At 40.2% G+C, this 23521-nt stretch overlaps 1 protein-coding gene across 1 annotated transcript in view; it reads left to right on the top strand.

The window, feature by feature from the left end:
- The window catches only part of MXI1 (MAX interactor 1, dimerization protein), a 117803-nt gene that overhangs the window by 34510 nt on the left and 59772 nt on the right, over positions 1–23521 (top strand). The window lies entirely within an intron of this gene.

Raw genomic sequence — 23521 nt, 5'->3', positions numbered from 1 at the left:
CCCCCCCCCCAGGTGGGGGGATGGTCATACTGCAATCCTTTCTCCTCCATTCTCCTCTCGGGATCTTTGGCACACACTCAACATGCACCCAGCATTAAGTTTAAGACACCGGGTCTGGGACTCGAACTGCAGTCTACTACATGGGGGTCCAGCGACATAGCCATTATACCAACTGCTGGTCCTATGTTGTTCTTGTTTTTGACTTTTTTCATTTTGATTTCTTATTATTTTTTTCATTTTTATTTTTTAGAGAGATTTTTGCTAGAGGGAGAGTGTGTTCACTGAAGAGACAGAAAGCAAGAAATCACCCCACAGGGAGGATGACCATACCGCACTCCCTTCTCCAGTCTTCTCTCGGGATTTTGGGCATGTACGCATGCACACGTGCCTGGCCTTTTGGGCATGTATGCATGCACACGTGCCTGGCCTATGTTTGAAGCCACTGGGTCCAGGACTTGAACTGCAGTCAACCATGTGGGAGTCCAGTAATGTAACCATTATGCCGTCTGCTGGTCCCTATTATTATTATTATGGGTTTGTCATAGGGTGGTGTGCTCTGTAGAGAGCAACAGAGACAGAGAGAAAGTGAGAAATCACCCCCCTGGGGGATGGGTAGCCATGCCACAACTCCCTGTCCTTCATTTTCCTCCTGGCATTTTGGGCACACATGCTTCTGCACCCAGCATAATTTTCAAGCTTCTGCATCTGGGACTTGTACCATGATTGGCCATGTGGGAGTTTGGTGCCTTAACCATTATGGCACCTGCTGGCCCCGCATCTCCAGGATGTGGGGAAATAACGTATCCTATGAGGTTTGTAACAGAAGACTTGATCAAGTTTGATGGATGAGGGAAGACTTCTTTAGGTTGAACATTTTGCAGTCTTTTATCACTTAATCTGAACATTTGTTTCTGTTCATTTGTATATATTGGTGACATTTCAAATTGTATGCTATTTCACTTCATGTGTGTACCATAATTTTTAAGCCATCATCCATTAATGACATTTAAGTTATTTTCAGGTTTGTTTTTTTTTTTTTGTCACTACAAGTAAGGCTGGTTTGAACATCATTGTACACATTTGTCCATCTAGATCCTTAGACTAAACATGAAGAGTTAAAATTGTTGCATCTGAGCCAGCCGGTTGCATGGTGGTTAAGGCAACTGGATCCAACATGGCCAACTGTGTGGTTCAAGTCCCAGACCCAGCAACTTGAAAAACATGCTGGGTGTGTGTGCTAGTGTGCCCAAAATCCTGAGAAAAGAATGGAGAAGGGATTGTGGTGTGATCATTCCCCCCGGGGGATGGTTTTTCCTATTATTCTCTCTCTGTCCCTCTGTGGCAAGCTCATACATCCTATAACAAAACTAAAAAACAAAAAATTGTTCAGTCAAAGGGTAGACTTCATCTTCAACAATAATAATAGTAACACCTTGCATTTATTTTGCTGCTTGTGTATAAATCTTTTTAACATCATCCACTTATCTGAATTTCAGACGATTTCTGTGAAGTAAAGCATAATTATTGTCCCTGTATTTTTCATGAGGAACTTGGGCTGTTGGGCCAAGCAACATCTGCAGGGTGATTAAAAGTTGAGACAAATCTTTGGAATTTGTTTCTCTGGGATCAGCAAATAGTCATTAATAATAATTTACTTAACAACTAAGACTCAATAATTGTAACCTGAAATTTTATGTGTTAATGCTCTCTGTTTCTGCTCTGCCAAATGCCTGAAATATTTGGTCTATACCTGCTCCTTTTAATGCTTTCCCACCAGTGCTTTTTTTAAAACAAACAAACAAACAAACAAACAAAAAAACCAAAACTCTTTGCACTGTGGTTTCTTTTTCATTAGCTATTGAAGTTACTCTCTGGGTGACCAGCAGATGGCGGAATGGTCACGTCACTGAACTCCCACGTAGTCAACCATGGTTCGAGTCCTGGTCCCGGTGGCTTAAAACTTATGCTGGGTGCATGTGTGTGCATGCCCAAAATCTTGAGAGGAGAATGGAGGAGAAGGGATTGTGGCATGGCCATCCCCTGTGGGGATGATTTCTCACTTTCTGTTTCTCTGTCTCTCTCTGTCTCTCTGGTGAGTGCACACACCCTATAGCAAAACATCCCTCTTAAAAAAAAAAAGAAATTACTCTCTTGATGGTAATTAGCAACTAGATTTATTGAACTGTTGCTATAATGCTTCCCCACTATAGTGAAGACTATGTAAGGTATATCTGGAATGATATAATATAAATTTAATAAAATGATAAATATGCAAAGTGGTACAGAATTACAGACTACTGTTTCTATCTGTGTCAAATGCAGAGGACAGAGTAAATTGTTTAAATTTATGAAAAACATTATAATACATTATTGGAATGCAATAGACACACAATATAAACTTGTCCATTGATTGGCTTGAAGCTGTATTCAGGGATAGAGATTCTGTAACATGGTCTTGAGCAAAATTCTTTAGGTTTTATTTACTAAATTAATTTCTTAGAGAAAATATTTCATTCACTAGATTATTTTTGTTATTAATGTTACTACATACAGTTGAAGGGGATGTACTATGGACTTTTTTTTTTTTTTTCTTTTTTAATGCTCTAGTGTATGTGTGCTTGCCAGAGAATAAGAGGGGGAGAAAGGGAGAGGGAGTAAGCACCTTTAATGGAGCACGGTCATACTGCAATCCAGTCTTCATTGCACACACATACCAGCGTGTTTTTCAAGCCACTTGGGCTGGGATTTGAACTGTAGTTGACCATGAGGTCTGGCTCCCTTAACCACTAGGCCATGGGACTGGCCCTGGATTTTCTTTATGTGTAGTCCTATGCCGTTGCATAAAAGGGTTATTATGTGGTCTTATTTCTTTGCCTTTGTTGATCACATGAACATTTTCAATAATCTTTTGCGAACACAAAACACTGTCCTGCAGACTAACTGACCAGAACTTTGAAGCCATTTGAAGTGGGCACATCTGAACCATAGAAGAACATATATAGAGTCTTCAGAAAGTTAGTGGGAATGTGTGTTAGGAAGAACCCGTGTATGGATTTCAAAATTATTTGGCATCAAAATAATCTTGTACGGGGGCCAGCAGGTAGCACGGTGGTTAAGAGTGCTGGACTCCCACGTGACCAACCATGGTTTGAGTCCCAGACCTGGTGGCTTACTTTCTTACTTTTCCTCTCTCTTTCTCTCTCTTGCTCTGTCCCTCTCTGGTCAGATTGAAAAATAAGTAAATAAATAAATAAAATTAAAATAATTCTTTAAAAAGTAATCTTGGGGACCAGCAGTTGGCGTAATGGCTATGTCGCTGGACTTCCATGTAGTTGATTGTGGTTCATGTCTTGGACCTAGTGGCTTAAACTTGTGCCAGGCATGTGTGCATGCATGCCCAAGATCCTGAGAGGAGAATGGAGTAGAAGGGATTGGGGCGTGGCCATCCCCCCTGGGGAGTGATTTCTCGCTTTCTGTCTGTCCATCTATCTCTATCTTTCTGGTGAGCACACGCACCCTATAGCAAAAACCTTTCCAAAAAAGAAAAAAAAAATCTTGTATGTTAATTGCATTTTTCCATTAACTTCTTGAAATCTCCTTCTAATTTTAGTCTTCAGTGGGTTATGTATTAATATTTTGATAACACAACTGATTTTTTATTTTGATTTTGATTAAATAAGCAGGAACACTTAAAAGTTCTCTGTGAGAAACTGTAAAGAATCTTTTTTAAAAATAATTATTTTACTTAACTTTATTTTAATTAGACCAGAGAAGGACAGAGTGAGAAAGAGAAAGAAAGAGGAAAGGCGAGAAAGCAAGCCGCCAGGTCCAGGACTTGAACCAAGGTTGGCCACGTGGGAGTCCAGGACCATTAACCACCACGCCACCTGCTGGCCCCAGAATCTTTTTTTTTTTTATGTAATAAAAGAAAGGGGGCCAGCAGGTGATGTAGTGGTACATTGCTGTTCTCCCACATGGTCGTCCATGGTTGGAGTGCCAGACCTGGTAGCTTGAAAATTATGTTGGTAGTGTGTGAGTGCATGTCTAAGATCCCAAGAGGAGAGTTGGAAAAGGAATTGCAATGTGGCCCTCTCCCCGGGGTGTGTGTGTGGGGTGGTTTCTCACTTTCCCTCTTGCTGTTTCTGTCTCTGTCTCTCTTTTTCTCTGGTGAGTGCATGTGCCATGTGGCAAATCCTCTGGGGGAAAAAAAGACTGGAAGATAAAATGGAATACATTATCCTTTTTATTAGTAGAAATGTGATATTTAGGTGTTTGATTTTGATTCTCCCATAGTTCCATGAGATAATATATACAGGATTACTTTAGGAAGCTCATGGAAAATGAAATTAAACTACAAGTTTATTTTGGTTCAAGAAATTTTTGAAAGCCATGTGTAGTTTTCTTTCATAATATACATTTTATATGAACTTTTTGAGTATATCTCTTCTGTCTGAATGACAGAACTAAAGTGATCTTTAGTCTTTACAAAAAGTCGGTATTGTCATCAATACTGAGTTTATTTGGATTGGTTTCTGTAATCTTTGTTGGTAATAGCTAATGTGCATAAGTTACTAATTTAAATTTTAGAATGCTAGGTGTGACTCTGCTGAAACCACTTAGTATACTTAACTATTATAGCTGTTTAACATCTCTATATTATTCGGCTGTCCTTTGTAAGGCAGGTTTCATTCCTGAAAATAGCACCGTAAATCAAAAATAAGTATTTGCATCTTATTTTTTATAGAATCATTATTGGTTAGGGAGTTACATGACCAAAAACTTAAAGTTGAATGTTTTTATAAATTTATCATAAACATTACATTTAATGCACTATTTAAAGAAACAAAATTATTTATATAGAATATAATAGTTTAAAAAGCCTATGTTAATGAAATAAAACCATATAAAGAGTCTTCCAAAAGATAATAGAAAATGCATATTATGAAGAAACTTCCTGTGGATTTCAAAAATTTTTTACACCAAAAGAAATTCATACTTTAAGTTTATTTTTTTTTAGTCTGTCAGAGGGCATGTGTTCTCACTAGAGAGAGACAGAGAAACAGAGAAAGGTGAAACCACTTAGTATACTTAACTATTATAGCTGTTTAACATCTCTATATTATTCGGCTGTCCTTTGTAAGGCAGGTTTCATTCCTGAAAATAGCACCGTAAATCAAAAATAAGTATTTGCATCTTATTTTTTATAGAATCATTATTGGTTAGGGAGTTACATGACCAAAAACTTAAAGTTGAATGTTTTTATAAATTTATCATAAACATTACATTTAATGCACTATTTAAAGAAACAAAATTATTTATATAGAATATAATAGTTTAAAAAGCCTATGTTAATGAAATAAAACCATATAAAGAGTCTTCCAAAAGATAATAGAAAATGCATATTATGAAGAAACTTCCTGTGGATTTCAAAAATTTTTTACACCAAAAGAAATTCATACTTTAAGTTTATTTTTTTTTAGTCTGTCAGAGGGCATGTGTTCTCACTAGAGAGAGACAGAGAAACAGAGAAAGGGAAAGCAAGAAAGCACCACACCCCCATGGGACATAGACATGCCTCAGTCCCTTCTCCATCTCTGTCTTCTTCTGAGACTTTGCACACACCATCCGTAGTATTTTCCAAGCCTCTGGGTTCAGCACTCAGACTTTGCAGTCAGTCACGTGGGATCTATTTGCCTTAACCACTCCCTAGGCTATGGGCTGGCCATTTAATGACATTTTTCTACAGACTTGTTGTTGTTGTTGTTTAAAGAGGTTTTTGCCTTAGGGCACATGTGCTTGCCTGGGAGGGAGAGAAACAGACAGTGAGAGAGAAAGTGAGAGGGGTCCCTGGGGGATGGCCACATCATAATCCCTGGTCTTCCATTGTTCCAGGATCTAGGGCATGCACACATGCGGGCTAAATGTGTTACAAGCCACCGGTCCGGAACTCGAGTTGTGGTTAGCCCTGTGGGAGTCTAGTGACGTAACTGCTACGCCATCTGCTGGCCCCATCTACAGACTGACCTTTTTTTTTTTTTTGAGTGATTTTTGCCTTAGGGCACATGTGCTCACTAGAAAGAGTGAGAGAGAGAGAGAAATCACCCCCCAGAGGGGATGGCCACATGGCAGTCCCTTCTCCATTCTTATCCTGGGATCTTAGGCACTCAACACACGCACATGCACACTCACCCAGGGTGATTTTGAAACCATCAGGTCTGGGAATCGAACCGTGGTTGGTCATGTAGGAGTCCAGTGACGTAACCACTATGCCATCTGCTGTCCCCAGCATCTACAAACTTTTTAACGTTCCCTTGTGTGATCATTATCTAACAATATAAGGGGTCATGGCATTATACTTGTTATTTACTCAATGAGTCTTACCATATTTAACTTTTGCAAAACATGGGTGATGGAATATATCTTCTGTGAGGGCAGGTATTTTTTAATTTTAGAGTGTAGTTGGCCCTTCATATTCACAGGTTTCACATCCTCAGATTTAACTAACAAATTGTAGGTATTTTTTTAAAAAAGAAAAGCAACAATAAAAATTAATACAAATTTAAGACCGTAGTATAGCAGCTATGTAACATTTACAGCATTAGGTATTACAAGTAATCTAGAGATGATTTAAAGTATATGGGAAGATGCATGTGGGTTATATGTAAATAACCACACCATTTTATATAGAATTTAAGCACTTGCAGATTTTTTTCCCCATAGGGTGCGTGCACTCGCCAAAGAGAGAGAAAGATAGAGGGAAAATGAGAAATCACCCTCTAGGAGGCGTGGTCACGCCACAATCCCTTTTCCATCCTCCTCCTGGAATTTTGGGCACTCACACATATGCACATGGCATGATTTTCAAGCTTCTGGGCCTGGAACCTCAACCTCTGGATCTGCTGTGGGAAGTCCGGTGCCTTAACCACTACGCCACCTGCTGGCTCTGCATCTGTAGATTTTGGTGTCAACCAAACTGAACCAATCCCCTGGATACTGAGGGACAGCTCTGTTTATGTTTACAGCATAGGTAATTAGTAAGTACTGCATGAATTAGTGACTGTAAAATTATGGAGATCTGAAGATACTTTTTTGATGAAGTGTTGACATGTATTTGAGAAGACTTTTGGAGAATTTTACGGTTCGTTGACTGCTTTGTATGAAACCGGCGAAGGGTTGCTTAACATCTTTTTTCTTTTTAAAAATTTGCCAAAGGGCATGTGCTCTTGTTGGAGGGAAGTAGATGGGGAAAAGGGGGTGCAGTATGTGTGTGACAGAGCACCCCTCATGGGGAATGGGCGTGCCACACAATCCCTTCTCCATTTCCCCCTCTTGTCAAGATTTTGGTTAGGTGGACACACACGCCCAGCATGTTTTTCAGGCCACCAGGTCTGGGACCCAAGCAGCACAGCTGGCCATGTTGGATCCAGCTGCCTTAATCACCATGCCGCTGGCTGGCCCAGGTGTTTAATATCTTTATTCTTTTTTTTTTTTGAATTTGCTATAGGGTATATGTACTCACCAGAGAGAGAGAGAAAGGGGAAGTGAGAAATCACACCTAAGGGGGAATAGCCACACTGCAGTGCCTTCCCCTCCATTCTCTTTTTGGGATTTTCGGCAAGAACCCATATGCGCCTGGTGTGTTTATGTGCTGCCGAGTCTGGAACTCAGACTCACAGTTGGCCATGTGGGCGCCAGCCGCTTTAACGTCCATGCCACTTGCTGGCCCAATATCTCCATTTTTTTGGAGGGGGGGAGATTTTTGCTACAGGGCACCTGTGTTTGCCATAGAGACAGAAAGGGAGAAATCACCCCCTCCGGGAGGATGGCCACGCTGCATTCCTTCTCTTCCATTCTCTTCTCTGGATTTTGGGCATGCACGCACATGTGCCTGGTGTGAGTTACAAGCCACTGAGTCCAGAACTTGAACCACTGTCCATCACTTGAGAGTCCAGCGATGTAACCATTATGCCATCTTCTGGTCTCCAATATCTTTATTACTATTGTCATTTCATTTGTAGCAGGTACATTCAGAGATAAAGTTACAAGTTTTGTTTTTTGTATGTTTTTTTTAAAGCAATTATTTTTTTAATTTTTCTATTTTTACCTTTTAATTTGCTATAGGGCACAAGTGCTCACCAGGGAAAGACTGAGGGAGAGAGGGACAGTGAGAAAGCAAACTGCCAGGTCCATACTCAAATCATAGTTGACCATGTTGGAGTCCAGTACCTTAACAACCACGCCACCTTCTGGCCCTAATGGATTTTGTTTTTCACATTTGAAGTTAAGGCTTACATATATATATTTTTTTTTTTTGAGAAGTTTTTGCTATAGGGTGCGTGCGCTTGCCAGACAGATACAGAGAGAGAGAGAGACAGAAAGCGAGATATCACCCCTCCAGGGGGGATGGCCACACCGCAATCCCTTCTCCTCCATTCTCCTCTCAGAATCTTGGGCACGCACACACACGCGCCCGGCGTGAGTTTAAGCCACTGGGTCCGGGACTCGAACCACGGTCGACTACGTTGGAGTCCAGCGACATAGCCATTTCACTAACTGCTGGTCCCAAAATTAAGGCTCATATTATCAAAAATAGCTAAAGCTCCCTTTTAAAAGTTCTTTTAAGAAATTATTAAATATCAATAGACAATTTATTAACAATGTGTACCTCATACTGTTGGCCATTTTCATAAATGTGAAAAGTAACTTGGATGTTAATGATAGAATGTCAGACACTGCCCTGTAAGATGAAGATCTCCTATTTTGCATGTTCACAAAGATTTGCATAAGGATGGTCATAGCAGCTTTATACACAATCACCAAAAACTGGAAATTGTCAGATGTCATCAGATGAATAGGTAACAAAATGTGATATGTTCACACAGTGGAATATCACTCGGCAATAAAAAGACACAGTCTACTCATACATATAACAACATGGCTGAACCACCGGCAGGGTCTGTAGCCTGGTGGTTAGGGCAGCTGGACCCCACGTGGCCAGCCAGTCCTGTTAGAGTTCCAGGCCTATAGCTTGGAAACATGATTTATGTTTGTGTGTGCATGCCCAGGGTCCTGAAAGGGGGAAGAAAGGATTGTGGCATGACCGTTTCCCTGGGTGAGGGGATGCTGTCGTCTCTTTCTGTTTCTCCCTGGTGAGTGCACTTCGGCTAGCCACTCTCAGGGGTGCTGGGTGGTAGTGTGGTGGTGAAACGCAATGCTCTGTGACGTTGCCCTGCATGGGAAGGTCTGGGTTTGTATCTGGAGGCCTCCCTGAGTGTACTCGGCACATACATGCCCAAGAACCAGGGCTGGCTGCAACCAGGGGTGGGTTATGTGTCAAGATCCTGTTCGGGGTGCTTTCTCTCTGACTCTGTGTCTGTTTCATTCATGGAAGAAACAAGTGAAAACTTAACCACAAAATTATAAGAAATGAAGTCAGATCCCATGGTAGGAAATACTAATATATATAAAAGGGAAAACTACAGAGACAGAAAAAGCAGATCACTGGTGACCTAGGGATGGGAGTGGAGAAAGACTGCAAATGGATATGAAGCAACGTTAAAAATTTTTTTAGGTTTTCACCACAGGGTGCATGTGCTCGCCAGAGAGAGACAGAAAGACAGTAAAGTGAGAGAGAAAGTGAGAAATCACCCTCCAGAGGGGATGACCATGCCACAATCCCTCCCCTGTTCTCCTCCTGGGATCTTGGGCCTGCACACACACACACATGCCCAGTGTGATTTTTAGGCCAGATCCAGGACTCGAACTGCAATCTGCCGTGTGGAAGTACCGTCACCTTAGCCACTGCACCACCTGCTGGGCCTAGACATGAAGCAACTTTTGGGATGATAGAAGTGTTCATGGGTTGTAGTAAATGTTACACAACTGTATAAATTTACTAAAGCTCATTAAACTGATACTTAAAATTTATAGTATATAAATTATCTTTAAAAAGTCATTTTTTATTTAAAAGAATGCCGGTTCTTATTTATTGAAGTAAGTTTTGAAGAACCTTGAACTGAACTAACAAATACTAAGAAGGGGCCTGGCAGGCGACATAGTGGTTAAGGTGCTGGACTCCCACATGGCCGACCACGGTTCGAGTCCCAGACCTGGTGTCTTGCTTTCTCACTTTCCTTCTCGTTCTCTTTCTCTCTCAGTCCGCTTCTCTCTGGTGAATGCATGTGTACTATAGCAAACAAAATAATAATAATAAGTATAATTGAATAAGTAAAAATAAATACTAAGTAGAACTAAAGGTTGAATGAATTAATGAATAGTGAGCAATGATTCCTTTAAAACTTGAAGTGAACCAGTAAGAGATGGAGAGTGGGCAGTGTAGCCAGTTGAGAGATGGCTCCTCCACTTCCCCAGTTCTGAGCAAGGAGATTCACTGTTCTGCCAACCTCCCTTTGAGAACCACTTTTCTGTGCGTGTACTTCTGTCGTACAGTATTCTTTGAAATAGATGTACATTAATAACAAAAGTTAGGATCAGCTTTGAAACATGAGCTTGATATTTAGGGATAAAAGTATTGATTATGATATTGATCATTTTTTTTCTCTCTCCAATGGGTGTTTACCGAATGTTTATTTAATGCCTGACTCTTTCTAAAATACTGACTGAATCACAATCTGGAGTCAGGTGATTGATGAAATTTGATATTTTCTTCACTGTGTAACAGTGCATTCCTGTGTAACAGAGTGCATTGTCAACTAATGAATTAGTTTAAATAATTAGTGGTTGTCTTAAATGTCCTCTTTTAAACTTCTGAAAATATGTGTAAGAGCAATCATTTTAATTTTCAGAATTCTCTGTAATTTCCAATTTTGTTGTCTTACCTAAGAAGTGATTATCTCACTAATAATGTATAACTTTAGTTGTGTAAGATGCTTCTTAATTTCTGGTATTATGAAGAATAGAAATGAACCAGTTATTTTAAATTTATTCTTAACATTTTAAAAAAGTAATACACAGACTTACTTGGGAGATACTGCAGATTTATTTCCAGGCTACTGTATTAAAGCAAATGATCACAGTAAATAAGTTACCCAATTTTTTTGGCTTCCCAGTGCATATAAAAGTTATGTTTACACTATACTGTAGTCTGTAAAGTGTGCAGTAGCATTATGTTTAGAAAACAATGTACATGTGACCAGCAGTTGGCGTAATGGCTATGTCGCTGGACTCTCATGTAGTTGACTGCGATTTGAGTCCTGAACCTGTGGCTTAAACTCCTGAGAGGAGAATTGAGGAGAAGGGATTGCAGCGTGGCCATCTCTTCTAGGAGGTGATTTCTTGCTTTCTGGCTCTCTGTCTCTGTCTTTCTGGCGAGTGCACGTGCCCTATAGCAAAAACCTCGCAATGATAAAATTTTGAAAAACAAAACAAAACAAAACAAAAAACAATGTACATATCTTTTATCCAGACCTCTCAAATTTTCTCCATGTCAGAAATGAGGCCATTTCACTTTCTTATTTATTTATGTGTTCTTTGGAGTAGCACTTTTCATTTCCTTCAAGAACTTTTTCTTTGCATTCACAGCTTGGGTAACTGGTACCAGAGGCCTAGCTTTTGGCCTGTCTTGGCTTTGGCTACGTCTTCCTCACTAAGTTTAAATTAGTTTTTCTATTTTTTATTTAAAGTGAGAGACATAGAACACTTCCTTTCACTTGAACACTTAGAGACCATTGTAGGGTTCTTAATTGGTCTAATTTTAATATTGTTGTCTCAAGGAATAGGGATACCTGAGGAGAGGGACAGGGACAGAACAGCTGGTCAGTGGAGCAGTCAGGGGACACACAACATTTATTGATTAAATTCATTATCGTAAATGGATGTGGTTTATGGTGTCCCAAAGCAATTACCATAGTAATATGAAAGATCTGGGCGAACCCATGGTCTGCTGTTTTAGGGAGCCAGATCCTACATGGCCCATTTCATGGTTCAAATCCTGGCCCTGGCAGCCTGAAAACATACTGGACCTGTGTGCAAGTGTGCCTAAATCCCGAAAGGATGGGGAAATGGAGAAGAGATTGGGGCGAGACCATGTCTCCTTGAGAGACCATGTCTCCCTCTCTCTCAAGTGAGCACACACCCTCTGGGGGGAAAAAAGGGTAAGTGCTCATAGGTCACCATAACAGATACAATAATAACAAAGAAGTTAGATACATTGTGAGAATTACCAAAATGTGACACGGAGATATGAAGTGAACACATACTGTTGGTAAAGTGGCATCGTTAGACTTGTAATGCGGGATTGCCACAAGTGTTCAGTTTCTACAAAATGCATTATCTGGGAAGCACAATAAAGTTAAGTATGCCTGGTATGTATAAAATTTAAAAATTCAATCAATACTAAACAGCTTATAAAGGAAAATAACATCCCCTGCCCCATCACCCCCCTTCCAATTTCTGCTTTATAGAGGCTGTCACTTCTAATAATTTAGCCGTTTCTTATGCTGTTTGTCTTCGTATATCTTTTATTATTATTATTATTATTATAGGAATCTTTGCTATAGTGTGCATGCACTCGCCAGAGAGACAGAGACAGACGGCGAGAAATCACCACCCAGGGGGGATGCCCATGCCACGATCCTTTCTTCTCTGTTCTTCTCTTGGGATTTTGGGCATGCACATATATGCACCCAAATGTATTTTAAGCCACCAGGACTTCAACCACAGTCGACTAAGGGGGAGTCCAGTAACGAAACCAGTTATGCCATTTGCTGGTCCCTTGTCTTTGTATTTCTATATAAGAAGTATATCCACCTTATTGAGTTCTTGCTACAGAAAATGAGGATTGACTGTCTTATACTCTTAACCAACGGCAGATTAACCATGTACCAGGAGTGGAAAAAATTTTAAAATATATGAGAGTGAAATTTCTCAAATGAATGCTATTTTAATTTTTTTTTGGAGAGATTTTTGCTATAGGGCACGTGTGCTCACTGGAGGGACAGAAAGAGACAGAGAGACAGAACATGAGAAATCACTCCCCAGGGAGATGGCCATGCTGCAATCCCTTCTCCATTCTCCTCTTGGGATTTTGGCCATGCATGCACATGAGTCCAATGTGAGTTTTAAGCCACTGAGTCTGGGACGTGAAACCGCAGTCAACTACATGGGAGTCAGCAACGTAACCATTACGCCATCTGCTTGTCACATGAATGATGTTTTTCAGATGACACATTTCTTAGTAATTTATGTTATTAGTCTCCTACAAATAAGGAATTAGTATTTTACCTCATCTCAGAGTACTTTGTGGTAAATTATTGCCTTGATGTTTCATGATGAGGTATATTTTTTTAAAAAAAGTTTTAATAAACTTTATTAAAATGTGATTTTCATAGAACAAAATTCTCCAATTTTTATTGTAGAATTTAGGGTCCTAGCCTATATAGATAGTCCCCTGTAATCATGACCCTGTGACCCTTTATAGTCAGTTCTCTCTCCACTTCTGGTTTCTGGCAACTCTGGTTTCTTTTCTGCATACACAGTTTTACCACTCTTAGAATTTTATATAAATGGAATTATTTAGCATAGGTACTCTTTTGTTTGATTTCTTTCATTTAACATAATACCTTTTGAGACTCATGCATATTCTTTTTTTTGGGAGAGGTTTTTGCTATAGGGCACGTACGCTCGCCAGACAGAGACAGAGAGATAGAAAGCAAGAAATCACCCCCCATGGGGGGATGGGCACGCCGCAATCCCTTCTCCTTCATTCTCCTCTTGGGATCTTGGGCACGCATGCACACGCACCCGGCGTGAGTTTAAGCCACTGGGTCCGGGACGCGAACCACGGTTGACTACATGGGAGTCCAGCGACATAGCCATTACGCTAACTGCTGGTCCCACTCATTCTTATTCTGTTCTTTTTCTTGCTGAGTAATATTTCATTGTATGGATCTGCCACAGTTTGTCCGTACATTGATTTGTAGATACTTAGGTTGCTTATATTGTGTTGTCAGAAAAGTCATGACCCATTTTTTTGCACAGAAAAATGGAAAAAATACGTCATGACTTTTCCAACCATCCAGTACTTTTAAGCTATGATAAATAAAGATGTTATGAACTTTCATAACCAGGTCTTTTTATAGACACATGTTTTCATTTCTCTTGTCTAAGAGTGAAATTTCTGGATCCTATAGTAAATGTATATGGAACTTTATAAAGGAACTTTCAAACTCTTCTTCAAAGTGGCCATACCATTTTACGTTCTCATCAACTGCACATGAGACTTCCAGGAGCTCCATATCCTTGGATAGCACTTGATATCGTCAGTCTTTTTCGTTTTAAATATTCTAGTGGATGTCTTACAGCAGCTCATTGTGTTTTAATTTGCATTTTCCTTATGATTAGTGATCGCATACATCTTTTTATATGCTTATTTGTTATTGATAGCGTTTTTGGTGAAGTGTCTGTTCAAATCTTTTGCTATTTTCATTGCATTGTTAATGAATTTCACAAATTCTTTATAAATTCTGGGCACAAACCTTTATTCCAAATATGTTTCAGAAGTATTTTTTTTTAAAGGGTTTTGACCATAATGTACATGCACTTACTAGACACAGACAGCGATAGGGAAAGTGAGAAATCCCCCCGCCCCCCGCCCCAGGGGTGATGGCCATGCCGTAATCCCTTCTCCATTCTTGTCCTGGGATTTCGGATATGTACGCACACATGTCTGGTGTGATTTTCAAGCTGCGAGGTCTGGGTCTCAAACTGTGGTAAGCCATGTGGGAGTCTAGCACTTTAACCACTATGCCACCTGCTGGCCCCAAGAAATAATTTGTATTAGGTGGTTTGCCTTTGTCATTTTTAAAAACTGTCTTGAAGAACAGATTTATTTATTTTTTTTGAGAGATTTTCACTGTAGGGCGCGTGCGCTCGCCAGACAGAGAGAGACATAGAGACAGAAAGCGAGAAATCACCCCCCAGGGGGGATGGTCACGCCGCAATCCCTTCTCCTCCATTCTCCTCTCGGGATCTTGGACACGCACACACACGCGCCTGGCGTGAGTTTTAAGCCACCGGGTCCGGGACACGAACTGCGGTCGACTACGTGGGAGTCCAGCGACATAGCCATTACGCTAACTGCTGGTTCCCCAGATTTATATTTTGATGAAATCCAGTTTATCGTATTTGTCTTTTATGGTTCATGCTTCTGTCTTAAAAGATCTTTGCATAATCCAACATCACAAAACTTTTATGTTTTCTTGTAGCAACTTACAGCACTTGTTTTTACATTTAGATATAAAATTCTTTTAGAGTTAGTTTTTGTGGAAGGTGTGATGTAAGGATCAAAGTTCATTTTATGGCAATGGACGTTCATTTGTTCCAGCACCGTGTGTTCAAAAAGCTATACTTTTTTTTTTTTTTGAGAGATTTTCACTATAGGGTGCGTGCGCTCGCCAGACAGACAGAGAGAGACATAGAGACAGAAAGCGAGAAATCACCCCCCAGGGGGGATGGTCATGCCGCAATCCCTTCTCCTCCATTCTCCTCTCGGGATCTTGGGCACGCATGCACACGCGCCCGGCGTGAGTTCTAAGCCACCGGGTCCGGAACGCGAACCGCGGTCGACTACGTGGGAGTCCAGCGACATAGCCATTACGCTAACTGCTGGTTCCCAAAAAGCTATACTTTTTATATTAGGTTGGCATCTTTGTAAAATGTCAGTTGACCACACATCTGTTAGTCTACTTCTGGATACTCTGTGGTATTCTTTTGATCTATTTTTCCTTACTCCAATACCACACTGTCTTAATTACACTGACTTTCCTGCTAAGTCAAGTAGTAAATATGTTCCAACTGTTTCTTCATTTCGGAAGAAGTTCTTTTCCCTATTCTAGATTTTTTGCAGTTTTACACAAATTTTAGAATCAAGTTGTCAGTTTCTCCAAGAAAGCCTACTGGAATTTGTGTTTGTATTATACTGAACCTGTAGATTATTTCGGGGAGATTTGACACCTTCACAATATTGAATCTTCTAATGTATGAACATGACATATCTCTCCATTTATTCAATTATTTAAGTGTTTTTAAACTTCAGCAATATTTTATAGTTTTTTAGAATGAGGGTTATGCACATACTTTGTTAAATTTGGGCCTTGGCATGGTGGCACAGCTTGTAGAGTGCTACCTCATGATACTGGAGCCATATGAGAAGCCCCCAGGTTCTGATCATGGCCTGACCCGAAAATTTAGGGCGACTGGAAGACAAGGGGGGACGGATCACAGTGTGGCATGACCCCCTCAGGGGTCCTTGTCTGTCTTTTGGTCTGTCTGTGTGTGTGTGTCTCTCTCTCTCTCATGTAATAAATAAATATACCTTTAAATATTATTTTATGCTATTTTAAATGGCAGTTCAATTTGGCATAGTGTAAACCTCGTAAACTGGTGTTGCTAAACCCACTTATTCTAGTAATTTGTGTATTCCTTGTGTATTTTTCCTTCTTTCCATTCCTTTCCATTTTTTCCATCCGTTTCTTTTTCTTACATTATCTCACTGGTTATGACCTCTAGTACATAGTTGGAAAGAAGTGGGGAAGCATGCATTCTTTTACCGTTGAGTATAACTGCAGGTTTTTCATAGGTGTCTTTAGGTTGAGGAAATTACTTTCCTAATGTACTAAGAGTTTTATTATAAATGAATGCTAAATTTTGTCATGTTCTGTCCCCCACCCCAATCTATTGAGATGAGACTGTGAAATTTCTTTTGTTAATATGGAAGGTTACATATATTGGCATTTGAATCTTTTTTTTGTTAAGGATTTTTTCTGCTATAGGGTGCATGCACTTGCCAGAGAGACAGACGGAAAATGATCAATCATCCCTCGGGGATGGCCATTCCACAATCCCTTCTCCTCTTAGGATCTTGGGCACACACGCACATGTACCCAGTGTGAGTTTTTTGTTTGTTTGGTTGGTTTTATTTTGAGAGGTTTTTGCTATAGGGCGCATGCGCTCGCCAGACAGACGGAGACAGAAAGCAACAAATCATCTCCCCAGGGGGGATGGCCATGCAGCAATCCCTTCTCCTCCATTCTCTTCTCGGGATCCTGGGCATACACACACACACACACACACACACACACACACACATGCCCAGCGTGAGTTAAAGCCCCCGGGTCCGGGACGCGAACTGTGGTCAACTACATGGGAGTCCAGCGACATAGCCATTACGCTAACTGCTGGTCCCCACCCAGTGTGAGTTTTAAGCTGTTGAGTCCAGGACTCAGACTGGGGTTGACTACATGGGAGTCCAGTGACGTAACCATTACGCCATCTGCTGGTCCCGACTTTTGATTTATTTATTTATTTATTTATTTATTTATTTATTTATGGAGAGGTTTTTGTTATAGGGCGTGTGCGCTTGTCCGACAGAGAGAGAGAGGCAGAGAGATAGAAACAAGAAATCACATAGAAAGTGAGAAATTAGCCCCTCCTCTCAGAGGGGATGGCCACACCACAATCCCTTCTCCATCCTCCTCGTGGGATCTTGGGCATGCATGCACATGTGCCCAGCATGAGTTTAAGCCACTGGGTCTGGGACTCAAACCACAGTCGACTACATGAGAGTCCAGCGATGTAGCCGGTACGCCATCAAATGATCCCCCGACTTTTGAATCTTAAACCAAACTTGTGTTTCTGAAATAAATGCTACTTGGTCATGTTGTACTTTTCCCCAATGTAATCTGATGCCAACCAGCTACAGGTTTAAGGATACAGCCCTCAACATGTCTGCCTTTACTACAGGTGCCAGTCACAAATGCAGGAATCCCCAGACCACTCTCACTTTTGACCAACTCACTATGAATTCAGCGATTCTTCTACCTCTAGGTGGAATAATTTGCTAGAACTATTCATAGAACTCAGGAAAGTGCTATACTTACAATTATAATTTCTTTTATAAATGATTCAATGCAGGACCAGTCAAATGAACAGACACGTATGATGAGGTACAGGGTGATCTTGGGCAGTGAGCTTCAGTAGCTTCTCCCCATGAAATCACATGGATGATTTGGCACATAGATGTGTTCATCAACCAGAAAGCTCACCCAAACCTCAGGTTCTCGAGTTTTTATTGAGGTATCATTAGGTAGGCATAATTGGTTGAATCACTGGCCATGTGACTGAACTCAGTCCCCAGCACCTTTCTCCCTAAAGGTGGGCTTATGTCAGTGACTCAGTGCCCCAACCCTCTAATCACATGTTTGTCTTTCCAGCCTGACCAGTCTCCATTCTGAGTCATTTCCTTAGCATAAATTCAAGTGTGGTCTAAAGGCCTGCCATGAATAATAAAGACCACTTCTACTCAAAAATATCTAAGATTTTAGGGACCAGCAATTAGTGTAATGGCTATGTCGCTGGACTCCCATGTAGCCAACCACGGTTCGAGTCCCAGATCTGTTGGCTTAAACTCATGCCCGGCGCATGTGCGTGCATGCCCAAGATCCCGAGAGGAGAATGGAGGAGAAGGAATTGTAGCGTGGTCATCCCCCCTAGGGGGTGATTTCTCATTTTCTGTCTCTCTCTGTCTTTCTGGTGAGCGCATGTGCCTTATAGCAAAAACCTCTCCAAAAAAAAGAAAAGAAAAAGAAAAAAATTAAGATTTTAAAAGTTCTATTCCAAGAACTAGTCATAAAGCCCTATTATAAAACAATGATACTTTCTATATGTTGAGTTGAGTTTGCAAATATGTTAGCCATCTTTGTGTCTATGTTCATGAAGAGATACTGTTGTACACTTTTGTTTCTCTGTTTTCCATGTAGTTTGTAAGGTTTTGACAAGAGATTAATACTAGCCATATAAAATGAGTTAAGAAGTATTTCCTCTTTTATTTTTTGAAAAGATATTATGTAAAATTAGTTTTATTTATTCCTTAAATGCTTGGTAAAAGTTGCTGATGAACACTTAGTGGCCTGAGGGATGTTGTTATAGGAAGATTATTATTATAAATTCAGTTTTAAAAATAGATACAGGGCTGTTCAGAGTTTCTTTTTTTCCTGAGTCAGTTTTGATAATTTGTATCTTTCAAGACATTTGTTCATATCGGCTAAGTTGGAATTTAGGTGATATGGACAAATACTGTTAGCATAAAGTTCATAATATTCTCTTAACTTTTTAGTATGTGTAGGATCTGTTCTGATGCATACTTTTTAATTTCTGATATTTTGTTTTATTGATTATTTTAAAAGTCAGCTTGCAGTCTAATTAATATTCACTGTTGCTTTCTACATAATTTCTTCTGTCTTTGGTTTGCCTTTTTCCCCCTAACTTCAGTGTTTCTTTTCTTTCTTTGTTTTTTCTGTTTTTTTTTTTTTTTTTAAAGTTTTCACTGTAGAGCACATGCACTAGCTTGAGAGATAAGAGACAGTGAGAGGGAAAGTAAGAAATCATCCCCCAAGGGGGGTGGCCATGCTGCAGTTCTTTCTCCTCCATTCTCCTCAGGATTTGGGGCCCACGTTCAACCATGCCTGACATGATTTTCTTTTTCTTTTCTTTTCTTTTTTTTTTTTTTTTTTTTTTTTTGTAGAGGTTTTGCCCTAGGATGCATGTGTTCACCATAGAGAGAAAGACAGAGACAGTGAGCGGGAAAGTAAGAAGTCATCCCTCTGGGGGATGGACTCCACAATCCCTTCTTGATTCTCTTCCTAGGATCTTGGGCACACATGCACATGCACCTGGTGTGTTTCAAGCCACTGGGTCAGGAACTTGAACCACTTTTGGCAATGTGGAAGTCCACCAACATAACTTCTATGCCATCCACAGCCCTATCCTGGCATGATTTTCAAGCCCCCAGGTCTAGGACTCAACCACAGTTGGCCATGTGTGAGTGTAGCACCTTAGCAACCATGCAGCCTGCTGGCCCCTGTATTAGAGTTTCTTAACCTCAACACGATTGATGTTTTAGGCTAGCTAATTCTGCTCTGTGTATCATTGCCTCTTACAAAATGCCAGTGGGCTCTTCCTAGTTGTGATAACCAAAACCTCACCAGACATTGCCAAATCCCTGTTGGTGGATAAAATTGCCCATGGTTGAAACTGTCGTTTAACTTCTTGCAGTTTTGTTTGTTCCTTTCTCTATATTAAGGTAGAGTCTCAGATCATTGATTTTGGATCATCCCTTGCCCCCCTCTAAAACAAGGATTTAAAGCTAAACATTTTTCTCTAAGCATTGCTTTAGCTATCTAACAAATCTCATAAATTTTTGTATGTTGTGCTCTATCATTCAGTCGAAGAGATTTTCTAGTTTCTTGGACCTGTGAATTCTCTGGTTAGTATGAATAGGCCATATGAGCATTCTTTTTTATGTTCCTCGGTGTATTTGGTATATTCCTGTAAGTGGAAATGTTGAGTCATAAGCTATGCATAAAGTCAGCTTCAATATGTAAGTTCTAAGGGAAAAAGTTATTGACTGCCATTATTGTTGTGCATCCTTTTTAGACACTTGCTTTCTATGGGGTTAGTTATTTTGATGATTATGGTTTTGTCATTATTAAGGTGGAAAAAATACATTTCGTATGAGTTATTTTTTTCCTAAAAATTTGCAAGTTTTAAATTTTACTGTCTTTAATTATTTTTAAAATAAGATATATCTTTTGATGGAAACAAATGCACCAAACTACTATTTTGAAAGAATAATAATAATAAATAACTAGAGATTTTACTATTCCATTAATTCCAGAAGATTTTCTATTTCAACCCCCTTTGGGTACATACTTTGGAAAACCCCACTTTGCTATAGCTGAAACTGTTTTTCTTGCCCTTTGAGTGTTTGTATATGAAGTATAAATTTTAAGACACCAGTTAGAAGATAGTTAGCTTTAATAGAATGTGTTCTTTTCATTATGGGGAAGCTCTTAGGCACTTTAGGATTAGAAAATAAGTGAGGGCTAGTGGGTAGCATGATAGTTAAGTTGCTGAACTCCCACATGGCTGGCCATGGTTCAAGTCCTGGACCGTGCTTCATGCTTTCTCACTGCCCCCTGCCCCCTGCCCCTCTGGTGAGCACATATGTCCTATAGCAAAGTTTAAAAAATAATAATAAATAAAAGTAAATAAATAATTCCTTTAAAAATCAGTAAGTGAAACAAAAATGTTAATAAATTGGGGGTTGGCTCATTAATTCAACAAAGATAGAGGTCTTTTATTTTGCTGAAAGAGAGTATTAATTCTGAGAGTGGGAGCTTTAATTTTCCTTTTATGATGGCACTGCTCTTGAACCAAACTATTGTTTTGTGCAGTTTCGGGTCTATGCTTCATTTCATCCTCTGCCACCAAATGACACCCTATGGAATTAAAAGTTTGTGTATTACAGTCATGTTGTTGTCAGAAACGTCACATACCTAGTTAAGATAATGACTCCCATTCAAATAGAGATGAGGATGTCTTTCTTAAAGGGATGTTATTTGTGAAAAAAGATTACCTGTGACTCAGTGATAAAATGGTAGAAAAGTCTTTCTCTGTGTCCTTGGAAGTTGTTAAGCATTCAGAGTAACACAGTTCGAAAGGAAGATATTTCATTAGTGTTCACTCTCAGGGGTGCCTTTTATTTAGAGAAGAAAAGTGGACTAACCGGATGGCTTATTCAGAACGTCTCAACCTTACAGAGAACTGATCATAACTGAATATTTCAGTGCCGCTGTATTGGAGGGGCCTGGTCGGGCACGTAAGCTCAGAGAAGCAGAGGGGTTATTTTCCAGTTACTCGTTTATCCCCAGTACTGTGCATTATTATTTTCCCTGTGTCCCTACAGTCAGATACCTTTCTCTCTGTCATACTCACAAACGTTGTCCTCACAGCTGACTGCGTGACCAAGTGACTTCACTCACTATCTTTTCTTTCATTTTTTTTTTCTTCTTGTCGTTATGGTTTTTGTTGCTTATTTATTTCCAGGATAATTCCAAGTGTTATTGAGAATTTGTTGTTTCATGTAATATATTTAGCAAGGTATGGGTTGTATATATATATATTTTTCCCCCCTTTGGAGAGGTTTTTGCCATTGGGTGCGTGCACTCACCAGACAGACAGAGACAGACAGACAGACAGAAAGAGAGAAATCAGCCCCAAGGGGAAATGGCCACGCTGCAATCCCTTCTCCTCCCTTCTCCTCTGGGGATCTTGGGCACTCACGCACACGCGCCCGGCGTGAGTTTTAAGCCACCGGGTCCGGGACTTGAACCATGGTTGACTCCATGGGAGTCCAGCGACATAGCCATTACGCTAACTGCTAGTCCCTGGGTTGATATTTTTAATTTTGTGAAGAAAAAAATAAAAATATTGCCAGTTGCTAATATTTATTGCGTATTTATTACATGCTAGGGTGCTTTTACATATTTTTCTCTGATTCTCAAAGTAATCTGGCTGAGGTATATGATAATATTCTAGTTTTACAAATGGGGAAATTGAGTCAGAGAGGTTAAATAAATAGTTCCAAAGTTATACAGCTAGTATGAGTGACAGAGTTAATATTTAAATTTAGGATTTTTTCCTTCTAATGCCATGGGTCTTTATGATCTGTATATATTATTCATTGATTTTGCTTTAGACTTCACAACTCTGCTTTGTCAAATTTTTTTTTTTTTATGAGATTTTTGCTATAAGGCACATGTGCTCGCTGGAAAGACAGAGAGATAGAAACAGAGAAATCACCCCTCAGGGGGGATGGCCATGCCACAATCCCCTCTCCTCCATTCTCCTCTTGGGGTTTTGGGCACACATGCACATGTGCCCGGTGTGAGGTTTAAGCCACTGGGTCCAGGACTTGAACGGCAGTTTACTATGTGGAAGTCCAGTGATGTAACCAGTATGCCATCTGCTGGTCCCTAGTTGGTTAATCTTATTCCTTCCACTTGGAATGGCATCTCCTTAGCAATCCCAGACTCTACAGACAGCAAATATACCCCTTGTTTAAGTTCCAACCAAATGCCACCATTTTCTAACATTTTCTCTCTAGCCCTTTGTAGAGGTAAACTTGGGTCAGCTAGCAGGTGACATGGTGGCTAAGGCATTGGGCTCCTACATGGTCGACCACTGTTTGAGTCCCAGACCTGTAGTTTTGAGAATCATGCTGGGTGCATGTATGTGTGTTCCCAAAATCCTAAGAGGAGAATGAGGGGAAAAGGGTTTGCAGCATGGCTGCCCACCTTGGGGGTGATTTCTCATTTTCCCTCTCTTTGTCTCTCTCTCTGGCAAGCGCACATGCCGTATAACAAAAACTAAAAAATAAATAAATAAAAAAAATTCTAAGTTGGGACAACATATGTTTCTTGACCTTTTTGAATCTCAGTATTCTCGTTTATAAAACAAACTTTTTTTTTTTTTTGGAGAGATTTTTTTGCTATAGGGCGTGTGTGCTCGCCAGACAGACAGAGAGAGAGAGACAGAAAGCGAGAAATCACCCCCCCAGAGGGGTTGGTCACGCCGCAATCCCTTCTCCTCCATTCTCCTCTTGGGATCTTGGGCACGCACGCACACGCACCCAGCGTGAGTTTTAAGCCACCGGGTCCGGGAC

Source organism: Tupaia chinensis, unplaced genomic scaffold (assembly GCF_000334495.1).
Source record: "Tupaia chinensis unplaced genomic scaffold, TupChi_1.0 Scaffold138666_1, whole genome shotgun sequence".
NCBI classification, from domain to species: Eukaryota; Metazoa; Chordata; class Mammalia; order Scandentia; family Tupaiidae; genus Tupaia; species Tupaia belangeri.
This window is presented reverse-complemented; position numbering and strand designations above follow the sequence as displayed.